Consider the following 25897-nt stretch of genomic DNA (forward strand, 5'->3'; position numbering starts at 1 on the left):
GATAGGCATTGCCAGTGAGACCACCCATTGCTTTTGATGTGGGATAGAAACGTGCAGGGGTAGGAGGGAGAGGAGTGCCAGAATGCATTCATGAATCTCTGGTCACTGTTGACACAGAATCTCTGGTCACTATTGAAACAGAATCCAACGGTTTTAAAAGGTCCTGATGTGCTCTGGTTTTAAAAGGTCCTGGGGCCACTTTATCAGGTAGGATGAGCTTGCAGGTTTTTTTAAAATTGCAACTGTGGCCAGGATTAAAACATTTCAAGTGATATTAAAGGTAGAACAGAGCCTTGGAGGCATTCTACACATGCTCAGTTTGGTGTGAATTGCTATTGAGAGTTTTTTGGTTTTTTTGGGAGGGTGCATGTTATCAGCACAGAGTGAATAAGCATTGCCCAGACAGAGGGTCAGGGGTCCTGCAGCCTCATAGGACAGTCAGAGGAGAATGAAAACTCCTCCTACAAGCTTTAACCAGTGCTCGGTCAGGCACTGATAGAAGTCACAAGACTGCTATATACTGCTGATGAGAAAAGGTATTTAGCAGTTTATATTTACTAAAATAATTGCATTTCCATGTTCTGTGTACTGTGGGAGACCAGATATAAATGTAGCACCCTCTACCTAGGTAGGTGCTAGGAGGTTAAGATATTTGTAGTGCAGGTAAATTTAGGCAGCCCTGGCTGGAAGCCTGTTTGTTTTGATTTGTGTGGGCTGGAAGTGGCTCAGAGTAGCACCTATGACTCACAGACAGCATCACTCCATGGTTACCTCCTTCTTGCTTCTAGAGGATTCTAGAAGAAGAGGAGGGGAAGAGAGGTGGAGCTGTTTGGGGTGTCTCAAGGAGCCCTGACCAACCCCAACTAGGATTGGCAGGGGGCAGGCCTCCTTGAAATACCCAGGGTCAGCCCAGCTGGGGAGGAGTTCTCGGGTGGAAGAACTGAGGATGGAGTACTAGGCTGTCGGGGCCTTGGAGGGAGCTCTCCAGTCTGGAGGTTGGGAGATGACCTTGGGCCTGGGACTCGGGTGCGGGACTAATCCCTTCAAGAACTCATAACGGATCTGAACAGGAGGAACAGAGAGGAGTCAGAGAGGACAGCAGGAGCTAGTACTGCCGGGCAAGTCTTCAGAAGGGAACCACCGCTTTGCAGCCAGGAGGGCTGGTGAGTGACATGTGCTATCAGGAGGACTGGAGAGGACTCAGAGGAAACAGTCAGAGCTGGGTGTGGAGCCAATGAGGATTGCAATATCACGGGCAGGGAAGACAGGCAGCTACAGCCAGGAGGGCTGACAGGGCCTGAAGAGGGCTTACTGTGAGCAGTAGTCCACCTAGAACAGCTATCACTATAGACTTCCTATTTCTATTTTTGCTACATTAAAGGGGCCCGCGGTTCCTGCCTGCAAATGGCAGGTACTAAGGCTTGGCTGAGTCACTGTCAGACCTAAACATGTTCTAGCTGTGCCTGAGAAGTAAGAGATGTGCTGGAGAGAGAGAGAGAGAGTGTGAGAGTGTAACAGTCTGCAAGAAAGAGTTGTGCCATTGGAGGCTGGAGTAGCAAAGTGTATATAGCTGTCCCAAGTGATTGCTATACAATCGTAAAATTGTTTGTTCCACTGGGCATCCCATAAATCCCCTTACCCATCCACGTGCTATTCACTCAAAAAACTTCAAAACAAACATTTGGACTGTGCATTGTCTCCAAAGTGATTGGCAAGTGAATACTGGGCTGGGCAGGGTGACAGGTGGGCCACATCACTTATGCCTCGTTTCCACTGAGTGGATCGGTTCAGTTCGGTACAGTACTCTATTTTGAGTGTTTCCATTATGAAAGCGGCCCATACAACCAAACTGCACCATTCAGGGTCCTGCTTCAGATGTGGGGCCATAGAAAATGGTACGGTTCGGTTAGGGTGGAGCTACGATACATTCCACTGATTGGCGGACGTGTGACGCCATGCTAGGCATTTTTTCTAAACCTACGTATGGCCCTTGGTGGTCTGACTTGCAGTGGAAATGCTCACCTGAATAGGCCGGACCATTCTAGGCCTTCCAAACTGTACCAACCCGAACCGATCCGCTCAATGGAAACAAGGCATTAGCAGCCCCTACGGGGGCACCGCTACATAATGAATGCAGGATCCTGGGTTTAGTAACACTTTAAGTTGACTTGTGATTTCTCGCTGTCGCCAGTAGATGTCACTAGTATCACTGATCATAGTATGAGATTTCACAAACAAAACTACGTTTATGAACATCTGTATTATTTTCTTCAGCCAATCCAGTAGGAGATTTAGGCCACTGGTGCATGCTGGGGGAGGATATACATATTTGGGACAGCTCATGTGCTCTCTCTTTTTCCTTGGGTGAGGTCTAGGGAGGTGCTTCTGGATGGAGCTCTGCTGTTAGGTCCATCAGCCTGTCTGGGGGGTCTAATGTGTGCTGAAGTGGTCCTGAAACTGTCCTGCCTGGTCTGGAGGAAGCTGTGCCAAGGAGCAGACTCAGGGGAGGCCCTTGCTGGAGAGAACCAGGAAGAATGCTAGCCTCTCAGAAGAGCCTGGTGATTCACTTGGAGGATGCACTGAAATTTGGGAACATGCTTACACTGTTGTTGGGTCAGCTTAAAGGTTATGGGACCCCCTAACTCTTACCATCTTAAGTGTTCTGCAATAAAACTTTAAAAAGACAAAAGTGACCGGCACCCAATATGCTTTCTCAGTGCCCCTGGCCTCTGGAGGTTCTATCCTGCCTTTGGGGTGTCAGAGGGTGCTACAAACTGTACAGGGGAACCATGTAAAATGTCCTATGGACTGTACCAGGTTGTTCTGAGGGAAGGTGGTGCTTTCCTCTGAATATATGGCTATGATACGTGAAAAAGTGAGGAAATGGTTGTACTATCAGTCCTTGGGCCACCCACAACTAGGCAGACCCCAAAGGCCACCAGGATTGTGGTAAGCATTCTAGTCACGAGGGAAATCAGATCTTACTCTAATGTAAAAGGGAGGTCTTTTGGAATGGATACAAGAATTCCTAGAGGTCTCAACTACAAGTGGGACATTACCCACTATTATGAATGAGTGTCTCATCAACAGTGCCCGAACCATTAACACACTAATATACTGACTCAGTGGCGTCACTAGGATTGGTGTCACCTGGTGCGGTAAAACTTGGTGTCGCCCCCCCCTGTGTATCCTGCCCAGCACCATGCAGGCAGTGCACGGTCACGGGGCGCACCCCAAACCGCTCCCTGTAAATGATAGTATAGGGTGGTGTAGTGGCAGGTTAGGGTAGTATAGGTTGGTATAGGGCAGGTTAGGGTGGTACAGGACAGGTTCGGGTGGTATAGGGCAGGTTAGGGTGATATAGGGCAGTTTGGGGTGGTATAGGGCAGGTTAGGGTGATATAGGGCAGTTCGAGGTGGTATAGGGCAGTTTAGGGTGATATAGGGCAGTTTGAGGTGGTATAGGGCAGATTAGGGTGGTATAGGGCAGTTTGGGGTGGTATAGGGCAGGTTAGGGTGGTATAGGGCAGGTTAGGGTAATATAGGGCAGTTTTGGGTGGTATAGGGCAGGTTAGAGATCTATGCAGTGACAGTTTGCAGTACCTTACAGCATAGCTACAGCTGAAGACACTCAAGGCTGCTGTGTCCTCGCCTCTTTCTCCTCCTTCAGCTGCGGGATCAGCCAGAGTAAAGAAGTCTGTGAGAGGAGTGGAGGAGGCAGCCACACCCCCAGCTCCGCCCACCAACCCCGGCTGAAAGAGATATTGGAGATCCCCAAGGGTTAGCTTCACAGACTGGGGAGTGTTATAGGCAGCCTCCCTCACACGGCTGCGTTTCCTTCTCGCACTGCTCCACGGCCCCGGTGTTACGCCTCTGGCAGGAGTCACCCGGTGCGGGCTGCACCCCCCGCCCCCCCATAGCGACGCCACTGTACTGACTTGCATCTATGCAGAAATAGTTGTGACGGCATACTCATATATTTACACATTCCACATACCGTTATGTATAAGACCTATATATGACTTACCCCTACACAACATTGAGTGTCTTTTGGAACTTTTAGGGAATCAATTTCTTTTCCTCATGAAATTGTAAACAATAACAAAAAATTCCTTTACAAACATAGTTTTTACTACGAACATGAATCAAAAACAATTCATTATTTTTATTGCATATATTTTAATATACTTTGTTAGTTTTTTTTGCTTATTGGCCCAATTGGGAGTATAAATGCTTATATAGTTATAAAAAAAAAAAACACAAAAAACAGTCTAATTCATAAACAGTCCAATGTTAAAGCAGCGCTGATGCTGGATAAGTGTCCAACTCCACAAGAAAATATATAATAAAATATGATCCTAGGTAGTGTATTGCATGTGCACCCTACACCAACTCCCAGTCTTCAACATGTGAGGCACTCTTTCCCCTATGGGGTTAAACTCACCAGAACGTTGAAACAAATCAGCCTTAAACAATCATCTCCTTCAACCAGACTCCCATCATCATCTCAGAAGGCAGGCAAATGTTGTGCTCCAAAAGGGTTAATAAAAACACAGAAATGCTGACATAGCGTAACCATGCTTTATTACAGATACCCAAAATACAGCCAACCCTTCTTCCAATCTATGTACATTTATAAGCTGTTAAAAGAACATTTAAAAGAGAGAGTGTAGTCACCAAATCCCCTAGTCCCAAACAAGCTTGTGTTGCATACACGGCATTCACATTCACTTCCTGGTTGGGAACAGGTGATGGTGAGGCGCACTCTTCACTTCTAGTTAAGCCGTAATAGTCATGCTCTTATGCGTTTCGTCACTTCCGACTTCAACAGAGGGCGTCTATTGAAGTCGGAAGTGACGAAACGCGTAATGGCGTGACTATTACGGTGTAACTGGAAGTGACGAGTGTGCCTCACCATCAGCTGTTCCCAACCAGGAAGTGAACGCAAACGCCATGTATGCAACACGAGTGTGTTTGGGACTAGGCGATTTGGTGACTACACACTCTCTCTCGTCTGTTGAAGTTGGAAGCGATGAAACACGTAAGGTTGTGACTATTACAGCGTAACTGGAAGTGACGAGTGTGCCTCATCGCTCGCGTTCACTTCCTGGTTGGGAACAGCTAACGCTGTGTATGCAACACGAGCGTGTTTGGGACTAGGCGATTTGGTGACTACACTCTCTCTTTAAATGTTCTTTTAACAGCTTATAAATGTACGTAGATTGGAAGTAGGGTTGGCTGTATTTTGGGTATCTCTAATAAAGCAGGATTACGCTATGTCAGCATTTCTGTGTTTTTATTAACCCTTTTTGAGCACAACATTTGCCTGCCTTCTGAGTTGATGATGGGAGTCTGGTTGAAGGAGATGATTGTTTAAGGCTGATTTGTTTCAACGTTCTGGTGAGTTTAACCCCTTAGGGGAAAGAGTGCCTCACATGTTGAAGACTGGGAGTTGGTGTAGGGTGCACATGCAATACACTACCTAGGATCACCTACCACTATAGGCTCAGTTTGCTACATCATCATATTTTATAATACATTTTCTTGTGGAGTTGGGCACTTATCCAGCATCAGCACTGTTTTAACATTGGGCTGTTTATGAATTAGACTGTTTCTTATGTGTTTTTTTTTATAACTTTATTACTGTACCATATGGGAATTCTTATCACTGTACTTTAAATGGCTGCTGTTTCATTGGATCCTTGATAGATTCAAAGGATTAATGGGATCATAGCATCATTTGCTACTAATACATATCATATTTACTTTTTTCTGTCTGCATATACTGAGAAGGAGACTCAAGAGTGGTAGGATAAGTTGGCGCTGAGTAGTGTACTGAAGGCCTGATTTGTGCACTCTTTTTATATAAATGCATATATTTTTTTTTCTTGCACCCACAATAGTTTACATTACACAGAGGGTAGCGCTCTAGGCCAAATTGCACTTATAGATCTTTTCCTCCATACTAACACCAGTCACAATTAATCACACACACCTGTTACCTTTTTTCACCTGAGTGACTACCGATGATGCTTAAATACTCCCCATACCCATGAGTTCCCTATCCCCATGACTAAGCTCCAGGGGGGTGAAGTGAAATGTGTTGGGGGCGTGGCCTTGTTAAGGCTGCCACTCCATCCATTCACTGCAGCAGGACACCATAGATGTGTAACTTCCGGGGGTCACCCTTCCCTTCTTACTCTCATGCCACATGGGGAAGCATGAATGTAGAGCAGGGGTCTCTAAGCTTCCCAAAGAAAGGACCAGTTGACTGTCCTTCAGACTTTAGGGGGCAGGACTGTGGGAGTAAAATATGTCCTGGCATCAGTGAAAGTGACCAGTGCATCTTTGGCATTAGGGACAGGAAGAGTGCCCCATTGTTGGTGTCAGTAGAAGAATAGTGCCCCATCACTGGTGTCAGTGGGTGAATACTGCCCCATTGTTGGTGTCAATGGGAGGAATAGTGTCCCATTATTGGTGTCAGTGGGAGGAATAGTGCCCCATTGTTGATTTCAATGGGAGGAATAGTGCCCTATCGTTGTTGTCAATGGAAGGAATAGTGCCCCATCACTGGTGTCAGTGGGTAAATAGTGCCCCATTGTTGGTGTCAATGGCAGGAATAGTGTCCCATCACTGGTGTCAGTGGGTGAATAGTGCCTCATTGTTGGTGTCAATGGGAGGAATAGTGTCCCATTATTGGTGTCAGTGGGTGAATACTGCCCCATTGTTGGTGTCAATAGGAGGAATAGTGTCCCATCACTGGTGTCAGTGGGTGAATATTGCCTCATTGTTGGTGTCAATGGGAGGAATAGTGTCCCATCACTGGTGTCAGTGGGTGAATACTGCCCCATTGTTGGTGTCAATGGGAGGAATAGTGTCCCATTATTGGTGTCAGTGGGAGGAATAGTGTCTCATCATTGGTGTCAGTGGGAGGAATAGTGCCCCATTGTTGATTTCAATGGGAGTATTAGTGCCCTATTGTTGTTGTCAATGGAAGGAATAGTGCCCCATCACTGGTGTCAGTGGGGGAATAGTGCCCCATTGTTGGTGTCAATGGGAGGAATAGTGTCCTGTTGTTGATATCAGTAATACGAATTATGCCCCATTGTTGGTGTCAGTGAGAGGAATAATGTGTTCCACCAATGGAAGGAAAAGCGCCCCAAGGGCCAGATAAAGGTAAGCAAAGAGCTGTGTCTGGCCACAATTTTAAAGACCACTGATGTAGAGAAATAAATCAGGGCAATTACTCTGTGGGGATTTACTAAAACTCTGAATCTGGTGCAGCTGTCTGTGTGTAGCACCCTCTACCTTAGGTAGGTGCTAAGTGTAAGGGTTTTTTGTGTAAGCTGCCAGTGCAGGTAAATTTAGGCAGGCCTATGCTGTGAGCTGGTCCCGTTTGTTTTGATCTGGGGGCAGGGGGGTGGTTTAGTGTAGCAGTAGGTGACCGACATGTACTTCAGTTCTTGGGTGCCTCCTCTGTTTCCAGGGAGAATGTTCTAGAAGTGGGGCAGGGCTGAGAGCTGGAGTGACATGCAGTACATGTGAGGAGCTCTGACCAATCCCCAACTAGGATTGGCAGGGGGCAGGCCTCCTACATATACCCTTGGTCGGCCTGCTGGGGGAGGAGTTGTCGGCTGGGTGAACTGGAGTGTTAGACTGTTGTGTCTGAGGGAACCCCCTTTCTGGGAGGGGTGTACCTCAGGCGGGGAGCAAGGGAGCTGGGAGGGAGCCTCTCCTTACACGGTCATGGAGAGGTTTCCTGGAACAGGAGCTGGAGGAGACAGTTGGTCCGCACATCCGGAGTAAAGTAATTCAGGAAGGATCCAGGGCAGGTGTTGATGAGTGGAAAGCACAGTGGAGAGATCTGGAAGAGACATGCCAGGGGAGCTGGATGTAGAGCCCGAGGGAGAGACTGTTGGAGTTTGTGTCAAGTTCATGCAGCCAGGAGGGTGGGCAGGATTTGCAAGTCGGACTTGCTGGGATCAGTAGTCCATCACCATTTATTCTTCTCAAGTAAACGGTTGCTGCCATAAAGGGGTACTACAGGCCCCGGTCTACAAAGTGTCATCAAGTAAATTCACTGGGACTTATTCAGAGTGAGGCCTAATCATGTTCCAATGGCGTGACAGGATTACTAAGACTTGGACATTAAAGTAGTGTGCTGGAGGAAGAAGTGTTCTGAGGTAAAAGTCTGTCAAGTTTAGGGTCAGCCATCTTGTTCTTCTGGGAAGTGTGATGCAGATACTATATTCTTCAAAGTACTAATTTATCCTATGGGCATCCCATGTCCCTTTCCCCAACCAAGTTCAATCCCCTAATAAAAACAACAAAAACAAGCAAGACACCGTTCGTTGACTGAAAAGTATGTCTAATGGGGGTCTAGGAGCATTGTGAAATGTGTGGATGCTGTAACACGTAGCAACCCATCGCTACATGTGTATGGTAGCCAATCAGCTTCCAACTTCTGCATGTTCAATTGAGCTTTGACAATAAAACCTGGAAGCTGATTGGTTTCTATGCAGAGCTGCACCAGATTTTGCACGCCTCAGTTTTAGTAAATCTCCCGCTGCTTGTCATCATAGACAATGCAAAGAAGGGGCTTCCTTCATGACTAGTATACAAAAAATAACAGTAGTTTTAAAAGTAGTAGTTTTATGTTAGTGTGTTTTGGGCAGGCGTATACATCGGAGTTTACATCAAGTGTTTTTGTAATCTGACAAACAGGTAACCTTCTTAAAGCTGGGAAAAATGTTTGGGACTTACAGACAGGAGACGTTAGGGTTAATTACTCTAGCAATGAGGCCGGGATATTTCTGGAGGTGTGCTGTGGTCTGCCTCTTGCGATAAATATAAAAGTTTATGTTGTTACTGGGTTGATTCACCGTCTTGGTTGCCAGAAGTCATAAACTGATTATTTCTATACAATACGGCCTTCAGTTCAGCCTTAGAAAACACACGCCGCCCCGTGACGTTACCTTCTCCGTGAGGTAGAGAATGCTCTGCTCCTACATTCTTCTCCCCCTCTGATTAGAATCACCTGGGCTTAGTCAATGAACTTCTGAGAAGGGTCTGGTTTGGGGCCCAATTCAAATACCTGATGTATGGTAAAGGCATGCATAATTGCACTCATTAAAAGTGTATATACAGTGGGGATGGAAAGTATTCAGACCCCCTTAAATTTTTCACTCTTTGTTATATTGCAGCCATTTGCTAAAATCTTTTAAGTTAATTTCTTTTCCTCATTAATGTACACACAGCACCCCATATTGACAGAAAAACACAGAATTGTTGACATTTTTGCAGATTTATTAAAAAAGAAAAACTGAAATATCACATGGTCCTAAGTATTCAGACCCTTTGCTGTGACACTCATGTGTTTAACTCAGGTGCTGTCCATTTCTTCTGATCATCCTTGAGATGGTTCTACACCTTCATTTGAGTCCAGCTGTGTTTGATTATACTGATTGGACTTGATTAGGAAAGCCACACACCTGTCTATATAAGACCTTACAGCTCACAGTGCATGTCAGAGCAAATGAGAATCATGAGGTCAAAGGAACTGCCTGAAGAGCTCAGAGACAGAATTGTGGCAAGGCACAGATCTGGCCAAGGTTACAAAAAAATTCTGCTGCACTTAAGGTTCCTAAGAGCACAGTGGCCTCCATAATCCTTAAATGGAAGACGTTTGGGACAACCAGTACCCTTCCTAAAGCTGGCCGTCCCGCCAAACTGAGCTATCGGGGGAGAAGAGAATTGGTGAGAGAGGTAAAGAAGAACCCAAAGATCACTGTGGCTGAGCTCCAGAGATGCAGTCGGGAGATGGGAGAAAGTTGTAGAAAGTCAACCATCACTGCAGTCCTCAACCTGTTGGGGCTTTATGGCAGAGTGGCCCGATGGAAGTCTCTCCTCAGTGCAAGACACATGAAAACCTGCATGGAGTTTGGTAAATAACACCTGAAGGACTCCAAGATGTTGAGAATTAAGATTCTCTGGTCTCATGAGACCAAGATAGAACTTTTTGGCCTTAATTCTAAGCGGTATGTGTGGAGAAAACCAGGCACTGCTCATCACCTGTCCAATACAGTGCCAACAGTGAAGCATGGTGGTGGCAACGTCATGCTGTGGGGGTGTTTTTCAGCTGCAGGGACAGGACGACTGGTTGCAATTGAGAGAAAGATGAATGCGGCCAAGTACAGGGATATCCTGGACGAAAACCTTCTCCAGAGTGCTCAGGACCTCAGACTGGGACAAAGGTTTACCCTCCAACAAGACAATGACCCTAAGCACACAGCTAAAATAACAAAGGAGTGGCTTCACAACAACTCCGTGACTGTTCTTGAATGGCCCAGCCAGAGTCCTGACTTAAACCCAATTGAGCATCTCTGGAGAGACCTAAAAATGGCTGTCCACCAACGTTACCATCCAACCTGACAGAACTGGAGAGGATCTGCAAGGAGGAATGGCAGAGGATCCCCAAATCCAGGTGTGAAAAACTTGTTGCATCTTTCCCAAAAAGTCTCATGGCTGTATTAGATCAAAAGGGGGCTTCTACTAAATACTGAGCAAAGGGTCTGAATACTTAGGACCATGTGATATTTTAGTTTTTCTTTTTTAATAAACCTGCAAAAATGTCAAGAATTCTGTGTTTTTCTGTCAATATGGGGTGCTGTGTGTACATTAATGAGGAAAAAAAATGAACTTAAACGATTTTAGCAAATGGCTGCAATATAACAAAGAGTGAAAACTTTAAGGGGGTCTGAATACTTTCCGTCCCTACTGTATATATATATATATATACATCCCCCCTCAAAAATGTAATATATTGCAACTTGTCTCATGTGGTAGCTACATTCATTTTCTTTTTTCAGGCTTTCTTTCACTTTATTCTACCTGGCGATCCTGCCAGTAACGCACTTCCTGTCCTTGGGTGACAACGCTCAGTCAGTGTACTGTATCTCTTGTCACCCAGATTTGGACTAAAAACAGTTCACCCTTTGCTCCCCCTCATCCTCCATCTTAAAATTTAACTTTCGTCAGAAAATTAAGTTCTGCAAGATCACTTTAATCTGGCCCCTTGTGCAGGTATAGAGATGTAAAATAATAAAAATAAGCACCTATACTGTTGAAGATCCAGTAATACACTGTCTCATCCTGCTCTGCACATGCTCATTTCATCTATATTTTTTGAAAAAAATCAGAGCCACTAGAGGCCGATCTGCTGACAGCCTAAAGATTTACTGCTGCTCAGGGGCTTTGGGCTTCTGCAAAATGGCAGCCTCCTGCAGAATGAAACAGGAGCAATGCTGAAGGCAATTTACAGGACACACTCATTCTGGTAGCATGATTATTAATGTGGAATGTGAGTTCCTTGATCAAAAACATTATTTTTATCAAGTCGTTATGGGTGAAGTACCTCTAAGCTTTTACCTTGCCTATGGCCCCACTTTAACTAGTTGCCGCCTGCACACCATCATATGACAGCGTCCCATAATGGCCACTTGCACGTGCCCACGGGGGCGCGCAGCGTGGCGATCGCGGACTCGCCATGTTGCTAGGACACGGTGCGACCCCGATCTCTGTAAAGACCCGCTTTCACGGATCTTTAACCATGTCATCGGCTGTGTCCAATCATGGCCGGTCACATGTAAACACGGAGATACCGGTAATCGGCGCTCCTCGCCTCACACTGACAGAGTGTGTAGCGAGGAGAGCCGAACAGCGGCATCTCCTCACAGGAGACATCTATACGTGTAATCAGGGCACTGATCATCAGTGCCCTGATTACAATAGCGACACCAGTGCCACAAATCAGTGTCAACGATGAGTGCCCACCAGTGCCAGCAATCAGTGCCCACCACCGCCAGCAATCAGTGCCCACCACTGCCCATAAGTGTCACCAATCAGTGCCCATTAGTGATGCCAGTCCGTGCTGGCTATCAGTCCCGCCTATCAGTGTTGCCCATCAATGCCCATCACTGCTGTCCATCAATGCCCATCAGTGTCGCCCATCAGTTCCACCCATCAATGCCGCCTATCCGTGCCGCCTATCAGTGCCCACCAGTGCTGCCTATCAGTGCCCACCAGTGCCGCCTATCAGTGCCACCTATTAGTGCCCATCAGTGCCACCAAACAGTGCCCATCAGTGATCATCAGTGCCACCAAACAGTGCCCATCAGTGCCACCTATCAGTGCCCTTAAGTGCGGAATATTAGTGCCTCCTCATCGGTGCCTATAAGTGCCACCTCATCAATGCCCACCTGTTCAGCCTATCAGTGCTGCCTCATCAGCGCACATCAGTGAAGGATAAAAATTACTTAATTACAAAATTTACTGACAGAAACTAAGTAAAAAAAAATTTTCACTTTTTTTGGTCTTTTTTTTTTGTAAAAAATAAAAAACCCAGCAGTGATTAACCACTTCAATACCAGGCACTTATACACCTTCCTGCCCAGACCAATTTTCAGCTTTCAGCACTGTCACACTTTGAATGACAATTGCGCCGTCATGCTACACTGTACCCAAACTAAATTTTTATCATTTTGTTCCCACAAATAGAGCTTTCTTTTGTTGGTATTTGATCACCTCTGCGGTTTTTATTTTTTGCTAAACAAATAAAAAAAGACCGAAAATTTAAAAAAAAAATAAGTTTTGCTTTTGTTTCTGTTAAAAAATTTTGTAAATAAGTACGTTTTCTCTTTCACTGATGGGCACTGATAAGGCGGCACTGATGAGGTGGCACCAATGAGTGGGCACTGAAGATGGGGACTGATATGCGGCACTGATGGGCACTGGTAGACGGCACTGATGGGTGGCACTGATATGCAGCACTGATGGGCATTGATAGACGGCACTGATGGGCACTCATGGGTGGCACTGGTGGGCTCTGATGGACACTGATAGGCGACACTTATGGGCACTGAAAGGCTGCAAAGATGGGTTCTTATGGGTGGCACTGATGGGCACTGACAAGCAGCACTGCTGGGCACTAATAGGCAGCACTGCTGGGCACTAATGGGCACTGATACATGGCACTGATATGCGGCACTGATAGGCATCCCTGGTGGCACTGGCAGTGGTAGACATTGTGAGTGGGCACTGATTGGCAGCTGCCTGGGCATTGATTGGCAGCTGCCTGGGCACAGATTAGTATTTCCCTGGGGGTCTAGGGGGCATACCTGGTGGTTCAGTGTGGATGGATTCCCTGGTGGTCCTGGGTGGGATCTGAAGGGGGGCTGTGCTGATAAACAATCAGCACAGACCCCCCCTGTCAGGAGAGCAGCCGATCGGCTCTCCTCTACTCACGTCTGACAGACGCGAGTGAGGAAAAGCCGATCACCGGCTCTTCCTATTTACATCGTAATCAGTCGTGATTGGACACAGCTGATCACGTGGTAAAGAGTCTCCGTCAGAAACTCTTTACCTAGATCGGAGTTGCGGGGTGTCAGATTGACACACTGCAACAACGATCGCTGCGATGCGCGCCCGTGGCTCAATATCCTGCGGACGATTTCTTCTGTGCACATGCGTCGATGACGTTGGCAGCAGCGCATATACTGAATATCTCCTAAACTGTGCAAGTTTAAGAGATATTCAAGGTACCTACAGGTAATGCCCTGTACACACGGTCGGATTTTCCAACGGAAAATGTGTGATAGGACCTTGTTGTCGGAAATTTCCGACCGTGTGTAGACTCCATCGTACATTTTCCATCGGATTTTCCGACACACAAAGTTTGAGAGCAGGATATAAAATTTTCCGACAACAAAATCCGTTGTTGGAATTTCCGATCGTGTGTACACAAATCCGACGCACAAAGTGCCACGCATGCTCAGAATAAATAAAGAGATGAAAGCTATTGGCCACTGCCCCGTTTATAGTCCCGACGTACGTGTTTTATGTCACCGCGTTCAGAATGATCGGATTTTCCGACAACTTTGTGTGACTGTGTGTATGCAAGAGAAGTTTGAGTCAACATCCGTCGGAAAAAATCCTAGGATTTTGTTGTCGGAATGTCCAATCAATGTCCTACCGTGTGTACGGGGCATAAGGCTTACCGGTAGGTAAAAATGATGTAACAGAGTTTACCACTTTAAAGACCAAGCTTTTTCTGGCACTTTTTGTTTACAAGTTTAAATCTGTATTTTTTGCTAGAAAATTATTTATAACCCCCAAACATTATACATTTCTTTTTAGCAGAGACCCTAGGGAATAAAATAGTGATTGTTGTAATTTTTTATGTTCACACAGTATTTGCGCAACGATTTTGCAAACACAATTTTTGGGGAAATAAAATACACTTTAATGAATTTTAAAAAACAAAGCACAATATATGCACCCCAATTTTTTGTGTAAAATGTGAAAGATGAAGTTACGCTGAGTAAATAGATATCCAACATGTCACGCTTTAAAATTGTGCACGCTCGTGGAAAGGCGACAAACTACTGTACTTAAAAATCTCTGTAGGCGACATTTTAAGTGCCTGTACAGGTTACTTTTTTAGCATTACAGAGAATTATTGCTCTCGCTGTAACGTTCACAGTGATACCTCACATGTGTGGTGCGAATACTGTTTACATATGTGCGCGGGACTTACGCATTTGTTCGCTTCTGCACATGAGCACGGAGGGATGGGGCACTTTACTTATTTTTTTATTTTTACAATGTCTCTTTACTTTTTTTTTTTTTTTTTTTACACTGTCTCTTTATTTTAATTGTTTTAATCAATTTTATTCCTATTATAGGGAATGCAAACATCCCTTGTAACAGAAATAAGGATGACAGGTCCTCTTTATGGAGAGATATGGGGTCAGAAAGATCCCAGATCTCTCCTTTACCTTTAATAGCAAAAGATTTAAAAAAAAAGTTTAGTTCCAGCCTGGACCAGAAGTTATGTCATGGCATCACTACAGTCCTCCAAGGCCAAAGAGGCAATCAAAGACGATCTACTACTTGATCACCTCTGTGACCAGCCGGTCGCACCATCGGATCATTTCTTGGATGAGCCAGGAGAAACAGTAAGCCCGAGAAACACCAGAGGGGGGGGGGGGGGTGACCCCTCTTGCCACTTCTGAAAGCCACCTAGAATGCTTTTATTAGAAAGCCAGCCGTTGGCTGTAAAAAACATTACTGGGGTTATGGCTGATGTCACGGAACGTCCCTCACTCCGCTTGAGTGCTTCCGTCAGTACACCGCTTCCTAAGTTCTGGAACACGAGTCCAATGGATCTGGCTATAGGAACCCCCAAGAACTAGAGAACATCAGTCTTGGAGTACATCAGGACTAACTCTTTATTTGAGATCTCACACACATTTATACAGCAGGCTGACTCAAAGCTAACCTAATTAACATGAGCTAATTTACTAAAAAATTTACCCAGACCAGATGACAGACTTGTGGGTACCGAGCTTCACACAGTAGTATAAACACAATAGCTGGAGCTAATTACAATTAACAATACAAACAACAATCTCCCCCCCTCCTCAGCCTAGTCATCAACAGTTCATCTCCTAGCCAGTCCTGGAGGCTAATGTGATCCGCTCACTCAATTAACAGTTTGAGTTCAGAATCAACCAAACCAATAATAGTCTCTACATACATCCTGGGAGATATTGTGGACAAATATTACTGTCCCATTTTAAGTAGTCCAAGATATATTTTCTCACTCACCCTGTGCCAGGATAGCACAGGGTGACTTAGACATAAGATGTATATGGGGAGCTGAAACAAGGACATCCCCTACTTTCCAAGGGATTCTGAGTTCCACTGACCCTCCCGTCACAGCTGATATCTTCAGCCATAATCTAAACGTAAAACTTCAGTCATTTTTTCAACTTTCCATCTATTAAATCTTTTGCCCTTGTTGTTTTAACTTTGGATAGTAAAACATTTTTTTTCTACCAGTAAATACCTTATACAGCCCATTTCCTGTTTCTTGTCTTATAAAAAGCATAGGCTTATGACATCATGAATAAGAAAAGAATCTTGCCAGCCGCAATGTACCCTATGCTTAGATAATATCACTACTCAGCTGCATGCATTGAACACGTCTCATATATCGTGCAAAACAGAAAAAGCAAAAAAAAATATGCTGCGCTAGAGTGTGCTATAATGTGCTGAATAATAAATCAAAATATGTGTGTGTCCATAGACATAAGAAAACCTAAATATATCTATGTAATAGATACCCTCACTGGGTGAAACATAAAAATATTGAATATTAAATATTATTATTGTGATAATAATATTAAACAAACTCCTAAATATTAAAACATAAATCAGAATAAATGTATATAAGAACACTAAGGTGCAGTATATATGATCAAATCAACCGTACATTAAAGTGCAAAATACATGATCAATTCAAACAAGCATGCTAAAGTGAATAAATACAAATATTAATAATAAAATAAATTCAAAAGTGCTTAGTGCCACACAATACACGTGAAGAAAACATTTCACAATAAAACAATATTACAAGTGATTTGTGAAATCTTGTAAATGAATATCAAAAAAGGTGCTTTAGTGTTCAATGATGTTATTTTCCAGCATGCTCATAGTTTTCTTTGTGCCGCAAACCATGCTTTGGTGCAATCCAGTGGCCCCCCAGGTAATATGCTCACCTCAGGGTGTGTGACTCAGCTGCTACACTAAGTCAAGTCACGCCTTTGAACCACCCCAGGGCTCAATGCAGATCACCGAATCCCAGGTTCCAATGCGATATGCAGAGATATATAAGAAAAAGCGCTCGATGGTGTGATATCGTTTAAAAAGGAATGAAATGAGCTTAAAATACACTCCCCAAATGGGGTACTCACAATCTTAAGGTGCATCAGTGCACCGCTCTAATCGAAGCGTACAATCAATGAACCCGGTAAAGGAGTATGGTATGCGTCTCATCTCTGGCAGATACACAATCTGTCGCTCCATCCTGGCCTCTCCCCTACGCGTGTTCGACACAGGGATCACGTGTCTTCATCAGGGGGATGGTATGACATCATGCACAGCTCTCTCTCTCTCACTCTGGTGACGGGAAAGGGGGTGAGTCATAAGAGGGCCAATCAGAGCTGCAGGGCTGCGGACCTGGAGGTGTTCCTCTGTGTGTCTTTGTAAATACAGGAAGTGAACAGGCAGCAGCTTCAGCTGCCCACAGTTAAAATGGTTACAGCCAGACTCAGTGGAGGGAGATTTCTGCAGCATATTTGGCAAGTACATGTAGCCATGGCCTAAAGGTGACCTCAAGACAAGAGTCAGGGAGAGCTGACCTCCATCTTCACAGTGTGGGTTTCTAGGCATAGTGGGTGTGGTGTAGATAGAGTAAGTTGGGCACCAGACACTTTGAGAATGCAAAAAGAGATTTATTGTCTCTTAACAGAACTGGGGAGGGAGGATTAGGGCCTGAACACCCTTAGACCCCTTTCACACCGAGGGCGTTTTGCAGGCGCTATAGCGTTAAAAATAGCGCCTGCAATCCACCCTCAAACAGCTGCAGTATTGTCTCCAGTGTGAAAGCCCTCGGGCTTTCACACCGGAGCGCTGCGCTGGCAGGACGGGAAAAAAAGTCCTGCCAGCAGCTTCTTTGGAGCGGTGAAGGAGCGGTGTGTTTACCGCTCCTCCACCGCTGCTCCCCATTGAAATCAATGGGGCAGCGCTGGGATACCGCCGGCAAAACGCCGCTATTGCGGCGCATTGCGGGCGGTTTTGACCCTTTCTTGGCCACTAGTGGGGGTAAAAGTGCCCCGCTAGCGGACGAAATGCGCCGCTAATCCGACGGTAAAACGCCACTAAAACCACCGACGCTATGGGCGGCCCGGTGTGAAAGGGCTCTTAGGCAGATGCTAAATACTTGGCAGACTCCGAGACAAAAATAGGAATAGAAGAACAGATTTACAGTTCAAGGGCCTTTAGGCTGAATTGCAGAAAACTGTATCTGTAGACCGCTGTCTCCCATAGCAACTGATCTGGTAACTTCAACTTCAAAACAGATCACAACTCACAGTATCCCCTTGTAGATCCTCTCACTGAGCTCCCAGTCTCTCACTAGACTCTTCAGATCTCAGCCCCCACTGGATCCCTCGAGCCCCTGCAAGCATCACCCACACGGTTCCGCTGGGTCCCTAGCTTGACTTGGCTGAAGCTTTCCCAACTTCTTCACCGTCCCCGGCTAGTGAAAAAGGCTGCTCTGGTACTACTTCAGTCTCCACAGAACCTGGCCTCTGATTACAGGAGAGATTTCCCTTGCTGGCGACTGTGTCCCCTCTACCTCTGACTCTGGGACAGGAGTGGTCCTCTGACGGCAACTGCTTTTACTTCACCTGTGGCAACTACTTGGTTCTCCAGCCGGCAGAACCCCTTGCAATTTGGTTGGGCTCCAGCCTGAAGCCCCAACCCCGTGCTGCTTGCTTCCAACCAGGATAGGCATCAGACCGTCTAGCAGCCAGGTACTCCCAGATAGGCCTCAGGCTTTTGGTCTAGCAGCCGGGAGCTTTTCAACACACGTCCACAGAGACAGCTGTCCAGCTGGCACTGAACCCCCGATCACCTGACCCCTCCCGAATAAATAGGTTTTCCCAGCAGGCCAAGGGCAAAGAAACCCCTTCCAATTGGCAGAGACAACCCATCCACTCCTAGTCTGGATTTACTAAGCAAGAGAGGGCGGCTATGTTCCTACATACAGTGGCATCATGGAGAACGAACTTCAGAATTAGTTGTGCACTCACTTGGGAACAGTAAATACTATTGTGAAGTTTTATTGCTGTCACTCCTCATCTCACTTAAAGTATATGTGAAACCTCAACTTTTAAAACAACCTATTCAGTTTAACCACTAAGCCACCGCCCACCGTCATATGACGGCTGGACGAGGCTTCTGTTGTTCTGGGAGGACGTCATATGACGTCCTCGCCCTCCCGAGCCACTAGGGGGCGCGCACACGCCGCCGGCGGCGCGCGCGCGCGCCCGCTGCGTCACTCGGGACCCGGTGCGCGTGCCCGGCGGCCGCAATGTCCGCCGGGCACCCGCGATTGCCGGGTAACAGAGCAGGAGCGTGGATCTGTGCATGTAAACACAGATCCACGTCCTGTCAGAGAGGAGAGGAGACCGATGGCGTGTCCCTTGTACATAGGGACAGCGATCGGTCACCTCCCCCAGTCAGTCCCCTCCCCCCACAGTTAGAATCACCTCCTTAGGTCATACATTAACCCCTCGATCGCCCCCTAGTGTTAACCCCTTCCCTGCCAGTCACATTTACACAGTAATCAATGCAATTTTATAGCATTGATCGCTGTATAAATGTGAATGGTCCCAAAAATGTGTCAAAAGTGTCCGATGTGTCCGCCGCAATATCGCAGTCACAATAAAAATTGCAGATCGCCGCCATTACTAGTAAAAAATAAATAAATAATAAAAATGCTATAAATCTATCCCCTATTTTGTAGACGCTATAACTTTTGCGCAAACCAATCAATATACGCTTATCGCAATTTTTTTTTACCAAAAATATGTAGAAGAATAGGTATCGGCCTAAACTGAGGAAAAAATTTGTTAAAAAAAAAAAAAAAAAATTGGATATTTATTATAGCAAAAAGTAAAAAATATTGTGTTTTTTCAAAATTGTCCCTCTTCTTTTGTTTATAGCGCAATAAATAAAAACCGCAGAGGTGATCAAATACCACCAAAAGAAAGCTCTATTTGTGGGGAAAAAAATGATAAAAATTTAATTAAGGTGCAGTGTAACATGACCGCGCAATTGTCATTCAAAGTGCGACAGCGCTGAAAACTGAAAAATGGCTTGGGCAGGAAGGGGGTGTAAGTGCCCTGTATTGAGGTGGTTAAAATAAAAATGAAAGGCAAAGCAATTGTGTATAGATATTTAAAAAAAAAACATTATAAATACCTTTTCTCCCCTTTTATTTAAGTGATCACAAAACCTCTATTCTCAACTGCATAAAAAGCTTAGGGAGGAGAAACAGCAGGACACTGGTCTTCTCAATGCATGGCTGTGCAGGGAAGGGGTGTGTCACCACAAGTCTCATTATTGCAGGAGAGAATGCTGAGTTCCCAGCACAGCTAAAAAATTGACTATACTATGCTCACCTGCCTAGTGTGGTCAGTTTTTAGAAGGAAAGCAGAGGGAATGGCGGGAACACCAGGCATTTCGCACAAAAAGAGCAATACAAATAGAACAGGGTATTTCTCATACAAGTACATGGTACAGCAGGCACAGCAGGCATATATCAGGAACATGAAATGTTGGGTTTACATACTCTTTAACCACTTTAGCCCCGGAAGGTTTTACCCCCTTCATAACCAGGCCTTTTTTTGCAATACGGCACTGCGTTGCTTTTACTGACCATTGAGCGGTCGTGCGACACTGTACCCAAACAAAATTTTGTCCTTTTTTCCCCACAAATAGAGCTTTCTTTTGGTGGTATTTGATTTGAATTTAGAAAAAAAACAACAATATTTTTTACTTTCTGCTATAATGCATATCCAATAGAAAGAAAATGTAAAAAATCTAATTTCTTCATCAATTTAGGCCAATATGTATTCTGCTACATGTTTTTGGTACAAAAAATCCCAATAAGCGTATATCGATTGGTTTGGGCAAAAGTTATCACGTCTACAAACTATGGGATAGATTTTTGGACTTTTGTTTTTTTTAAATATTTTTTACTAGTAATGGCGGCAATCAGCGATTTTTAGCAGGACTGCGACATTGCGGTGGACAAATCTGACACTAAGTGCCACTTTTTGTGGACCAGTGACACTAATACAGTGATTAGTGCTAAATAAATGCACTGTCATTGTATAAATGACACTGGCAGGGAAGGGGTTAACATCAGGGGCGATCAAAGGGTTACGTGTGCTCCTAGGGAGTGTTTTCTAACTGTGGGGGGAATGCTGACACTGGAGGAAACATAAGATCTCCATTTTCCTCTCTGGCAGAACAGCGGTCTGCCTTGTTTACATAGGCAGACTGCCGTTTTGCTTTCCCTTGAAAACGATCGGCCGGTCCGGTAGTGCGCGCATGTGCTCCAGACCCGGAAGAAGCGAACAATGCACAGGTACGTTGTTTTGCACAGCCGGGCCGCCCTGCCGCAGTATATGTGGGGTGGGCGGTCCGGATGTAGTTAAGCTATCCATACAAGGATAGAATTTCTGCTGAATCAGACAAAATTTGTTCCTTGGTTGGCCCTGTCCGAACCACCTGGTTTTACAAAAGTCAATTTTTAAATCAATTTTTGTTGAAGGAGCCAGGTGGAAAATTCTTGGCAAGTGCCCCCCTCTGGAATTGGCAAGGGTCTGCCGCAGCCAGCGAGTCTGCTGAGTCTGCTGAGTGACTGCTGGCTGCTGCTTTCTGCTCGTCCCTTCCTCACCCCCAACCATTCGATGCAATGGCTCGGCCGCTTGACTCCAGCAGATTGTGAGATATAGACCTGGCCGGCGCCACCCACTCAAGTGTACTGTACTTACGGGGACTGGAGGAGGAGGAAGCAAGGAGGACTCATCGCTGCCTAGGCCTCATCACAGGAAATCCTGAAGTCAATAGGCATACCTTTCAGCAGTGAAGAACCACAGGTAACAGCAGTTCAATTAGGAGGAGCATAATATATATTGGAAAGTTGGAAGTGGAACAGCTATTGCTGGAAAGATCATATAATCTGTCCTGTCCTGTATACAGCTATATTCACCCACCTTCCTTCCTGTATATAGAGACTTTTCTCCATCATCACTGACTGCAGATATACATAATCTTTCCTGTATACAGCTATATACACCCACCTTCCTTCCTGTATATAAAGACCTTCCTCCATCATCACTGACCACAGATATACATCATCTGTCCTCTCTCTCTCTCTCTCTCTCTCTCTCTCTCTCTCTCTCTCTATATATATATATATATATATATATATATATCTATATATACTGTATATATATATATATATATATAGCTGTATACAGGGCATATTATGTATATCTGCAGTCAGTGATGATGGAGGAAGGTCTCTATATACAGGAAAAAAGATGGATATATATACAGTATCTCACAAAAGTGAGTACACCCCTCACATTTTTGTAAATATATTTATTATATCTTTTCATGTGACAACACTGAAGAAATGACACTTTGCTACAATGTAAAGTAGTGAGTGTACAGCTTGTATAACAGTGTAAATTTGTTGCCCCCTCAAAATAACTCAACTCACAGCCATTAATGTCTAAACCACTAGCAACAAAAGTGAGTACACCCCTAAGTGAAAATATCCAAATTGGCCCCAATTAGCTATTTTCCCTCCCCGGTGTCATGTGACTATTTAGTGTTACAAAGTCTCAGGTGTGAATGGGGAGCAGGTGTGTTAAATTTGGTGTTATCGCTCTCACTCTCTTATACTGGTCACTGGAAGTTCAACGTGGCACCTCATGGCAAAGAACTCTCTGAGGGTCTGAAAAAAGAATTGTTGCTCTACATAAAGATGGCCTAGACCAGTGTTTCTCAACTCCAGTCCTCAAGGCGCCCCAACAGGTCACGTTTTCAGGCCTTCCATTATTTTGCACAGGTGATTTGATCAGTTTCACTGCTTTAGTAATTACCACAGCTGTTTCATCTGAGGGAAATCCTGAAAACATGACCTGTTGGGGCGCCTTGAGGACTGGAGTTGGGAAACACTGGCCTAGACTATAAGAATTTTGGCAAGACCTTGAATCTGAGTTGCAGCATGGTGGCCAAGACCATACAGCAGTTTAACAGGACAGGTTCCACTCAGAACAGGCCACGCCATGGTCAGCCAAAGAAGTTGAGTGCACGTGCTCAGCGTCATATCCAGAGGTTGTCTTTGGGAAATAGACGTATGAGTGCTGCCAGCATTGCTGCGGAGGTTGAAGGGGTGGGGGGGTCAGCCTGTCAGTGCTCAGACCATACACCGCACACTGCATCAAATTGGTCTGCATGGCTGTCGTCACAGAAGGAAGCCTCTTCTAAAGATAATGCACAAGAAAGCCAGCAAAAGTTTGTTTAAGACAAGCAGACTAAGGACATGGATTACTGGAACCATGTCCTGTGGTCTGATGAGACCAAGATAAACTTATTTGGTTCAGATGGTGTCAAGTGTGTGTGGCGGCAACCAGGTGAGGAGGACAAAGACAAGTGTGTCTTGCCTACAGTCAAGCATGGTGGTGGGAGTCCTGGTCTGGGGCTGCATGAGTGCTGCTGGCACTGGGGAGCTACAGTTCATTGAGGGAACCATGAATGCCAACATGTACTGTGACATACTGAAGCAGAGCATGATCCCCTCCCTTTGGAGACTGGGCCGCAGGGCAGTATTCCAACATGTTAATGACCCCAAACACACCTCCAAGATGACCACTGCCTTGCCAAAGAAGCTGAGGGTAAAGGTGATGGACTGGCCAAGCATGTCTCCAGACCTAAACCCTATTGAGCATCTGTGGGACATCCTCAAACGGAAGGTGGAGGTTCGCAAGGTCTCTAACATCCACCAGCTCTGTGATGTCATCATGGAGGAGTGGAAGAGGACTTCAGTGGCAACCTGTGAAGCTCTGGTGAACTCCATGCCCAAGAGGGTTAAGGCAGTGCTGTAAAATAATAGTGGCCACACAATATATGGACACTTTGGGCCCAATTTGGACATTTTCACTTAGGGGTGTACTCATTTTTGTTGCCAGTGGATTAGACATTAATGGCTGTGTGTTGAGTTATTTTGAGGGGACAGCAAATTTACACTGTTATACAAGCTGTACACTCACTACTTTACATTGTAGCAAAATGTCATTCCTTTAGTGTTGTCACATGAAAAGATATAATAAAATATTTACAAAAATGTGAGGGGTGTACTAACTTTTGTGCGATACTGTACATTATCTGTCCTGTATACAGCTCTATATATACCCACCTTCCTTCCTATATATACTAATACCATCCACCCCCTCTATATACACATACTGTACACCCCCCATACTTTACAGGCCACATTTGATGGGCACAGTGAGGCTGCATATGATGGGCACAGTGAGGTTGCAATTGATGGGCACATGCCTGCGCTTTATGTGATAATGACTAAGCTCCTCCCCTTCATAACATTGTTGAAAAGGGGTGAAGCATAGGTGACGTTGAAATGATGCCCCCCCCCCAAAAAAAAAGTTCTGTGACACCCATGCCTGCTGGGGTACCCACTGGAAGGTAGCCTTGTCTGTTGTGAGCAGCCTAACCTGCCAATGGGCTCCTCAAATTTTCTTGCCCTCTCCCTACTTCGTATAAACTTATATCAAAGTCCCAGTGCCTCTTGGATGCGTCTTTTCTTTTTTATTGGAGTCCTCATATAGTAGTTTATCTATGTATTAACTATTTGCTGGGAGTTAGGCTTTAAAGCACGGGAAGTAAAAAGGTACTAAGGGAAATCTTGCTGCATTTGTCTGGATATGTTGTGATAAAAGAGATTATGTGTTTTAAAAGGGAACTTTAATTTTACCATTAATTCTCTGTGAACCATAAAATGTCCCTCCCTCTACCAATTGCTTTTTTTTCTTTTTTTTTTCTGTGAGCAAGAATCACAAAGGTGACTCATAAAACAAGCATGCCCTCTCTTCTCCTTCCTAGATAATTAATTTCCTCTACACCCATTGTGAGGATAAATAAATTAGGTGATTGTTTAGTGTCCCGGCAAAGCTAATGCATTTTAGAGCCGCAAAAATGAAAGGGTGCATTCCTCCGTCAATTGATTGCTGTTAACAAATATTTATTTGAGTATAATTCGTCAGAGGCTGAGAGTGAACGATGCCCTTTGAAGCTCTGTACAGAGCCTGCACATGATAAATGGCACTGTCTAAACATTCAAATACATTCTTATTATGGATGGAGGTGACGAGGCAGCTTTCACGTGCATTTTCCATAACCTCCTCGGCATTGTGCCTTCCCTGTTTGGCATGCTGCTCAACATCTAAAATCACCCCTTTTTTTAATTTGTTTAAAGGAACAGTCCATTAGACCTATTCTGTACAAAAAATTTTTTGAGGATGAAAGCACAATTTTTTGGGGTCCATGAAAAACAACACAAAATGTAAAAAGTAAAGCTAGTAGTAGTTAAGCCAGCCATAGATGGAACAATTTTCTTCCCTGCAACCACAGGTTGCAGGAAAGAAAATCACTTGATTGCTCCATCAACACAGTCAGTGTTGATGGGGTAATTGCTCCCGTGGAGCCATTGTGCTCTCCAGGCGAGGAGAACATGGTGATTACTGCCATTGGCTATAATTGACACTGGCAATAATCGCATGCAAAATCCCACAGGCTGCTTGTACCGAAGTTGATTGATTCATTAACTTGGGTACATTCTGCCTGTGCATACATAGTTCGAATATCAACAGGTTCCTGCTGAACAAGCCGAAATTCAAAGCGTCTATTGGAGGTTTTAGTCATATTCAACAGGGCTTGTTCTCTAATTTTGAAGACATTTGGTAGCTTTTCCAAGCCCATTCTTCATCCCAAATGAGTGTTGGGAAAATACCCCAACATATATATCCACACATGTAGTACAGAAGCCTGGATAAATCTCCATGGAATGGCAGATGTTATTGTCCAAGAACAGGATGGGAGGTGTGAAAGTTGAGGAACCACCCTGTTTTAGTTACATGATCCATTCCTTGGTGTTAGAAAGTTTACATAGGTGGTAATCCTTCATAACAAATGGCCCAACATAGGGGGGGGGGGGATTGTACAGAGTGACCCAGCCATAGAAGGGCAAATTCTATAGAATGGCCCAACCAGAGGACAAATTCTACAGAATGACCCAACTACAGGAGGGCAAATTTTACAGAATGGCCTAACATATGAAAGCCAATTCTACAGGATGGACCAACCATAGGACGGCAAACTCTACAGCTCAAGGT

This window comes from Aquarana catesbeiana, linkage group LG05, assembly GCF_042186555.1.
Source record: "Aquarana catesbeiana isolate 2022-GZ linkage group LG05, ASM4218655v1, whole genome shotgun sequence".
Classification (NCBI taxonomy): Eukaryota; Metazoa; Chordata; class Amphibia; order Anura; family Ranidae; genus Aquarana; species Aquarana catesbeiana.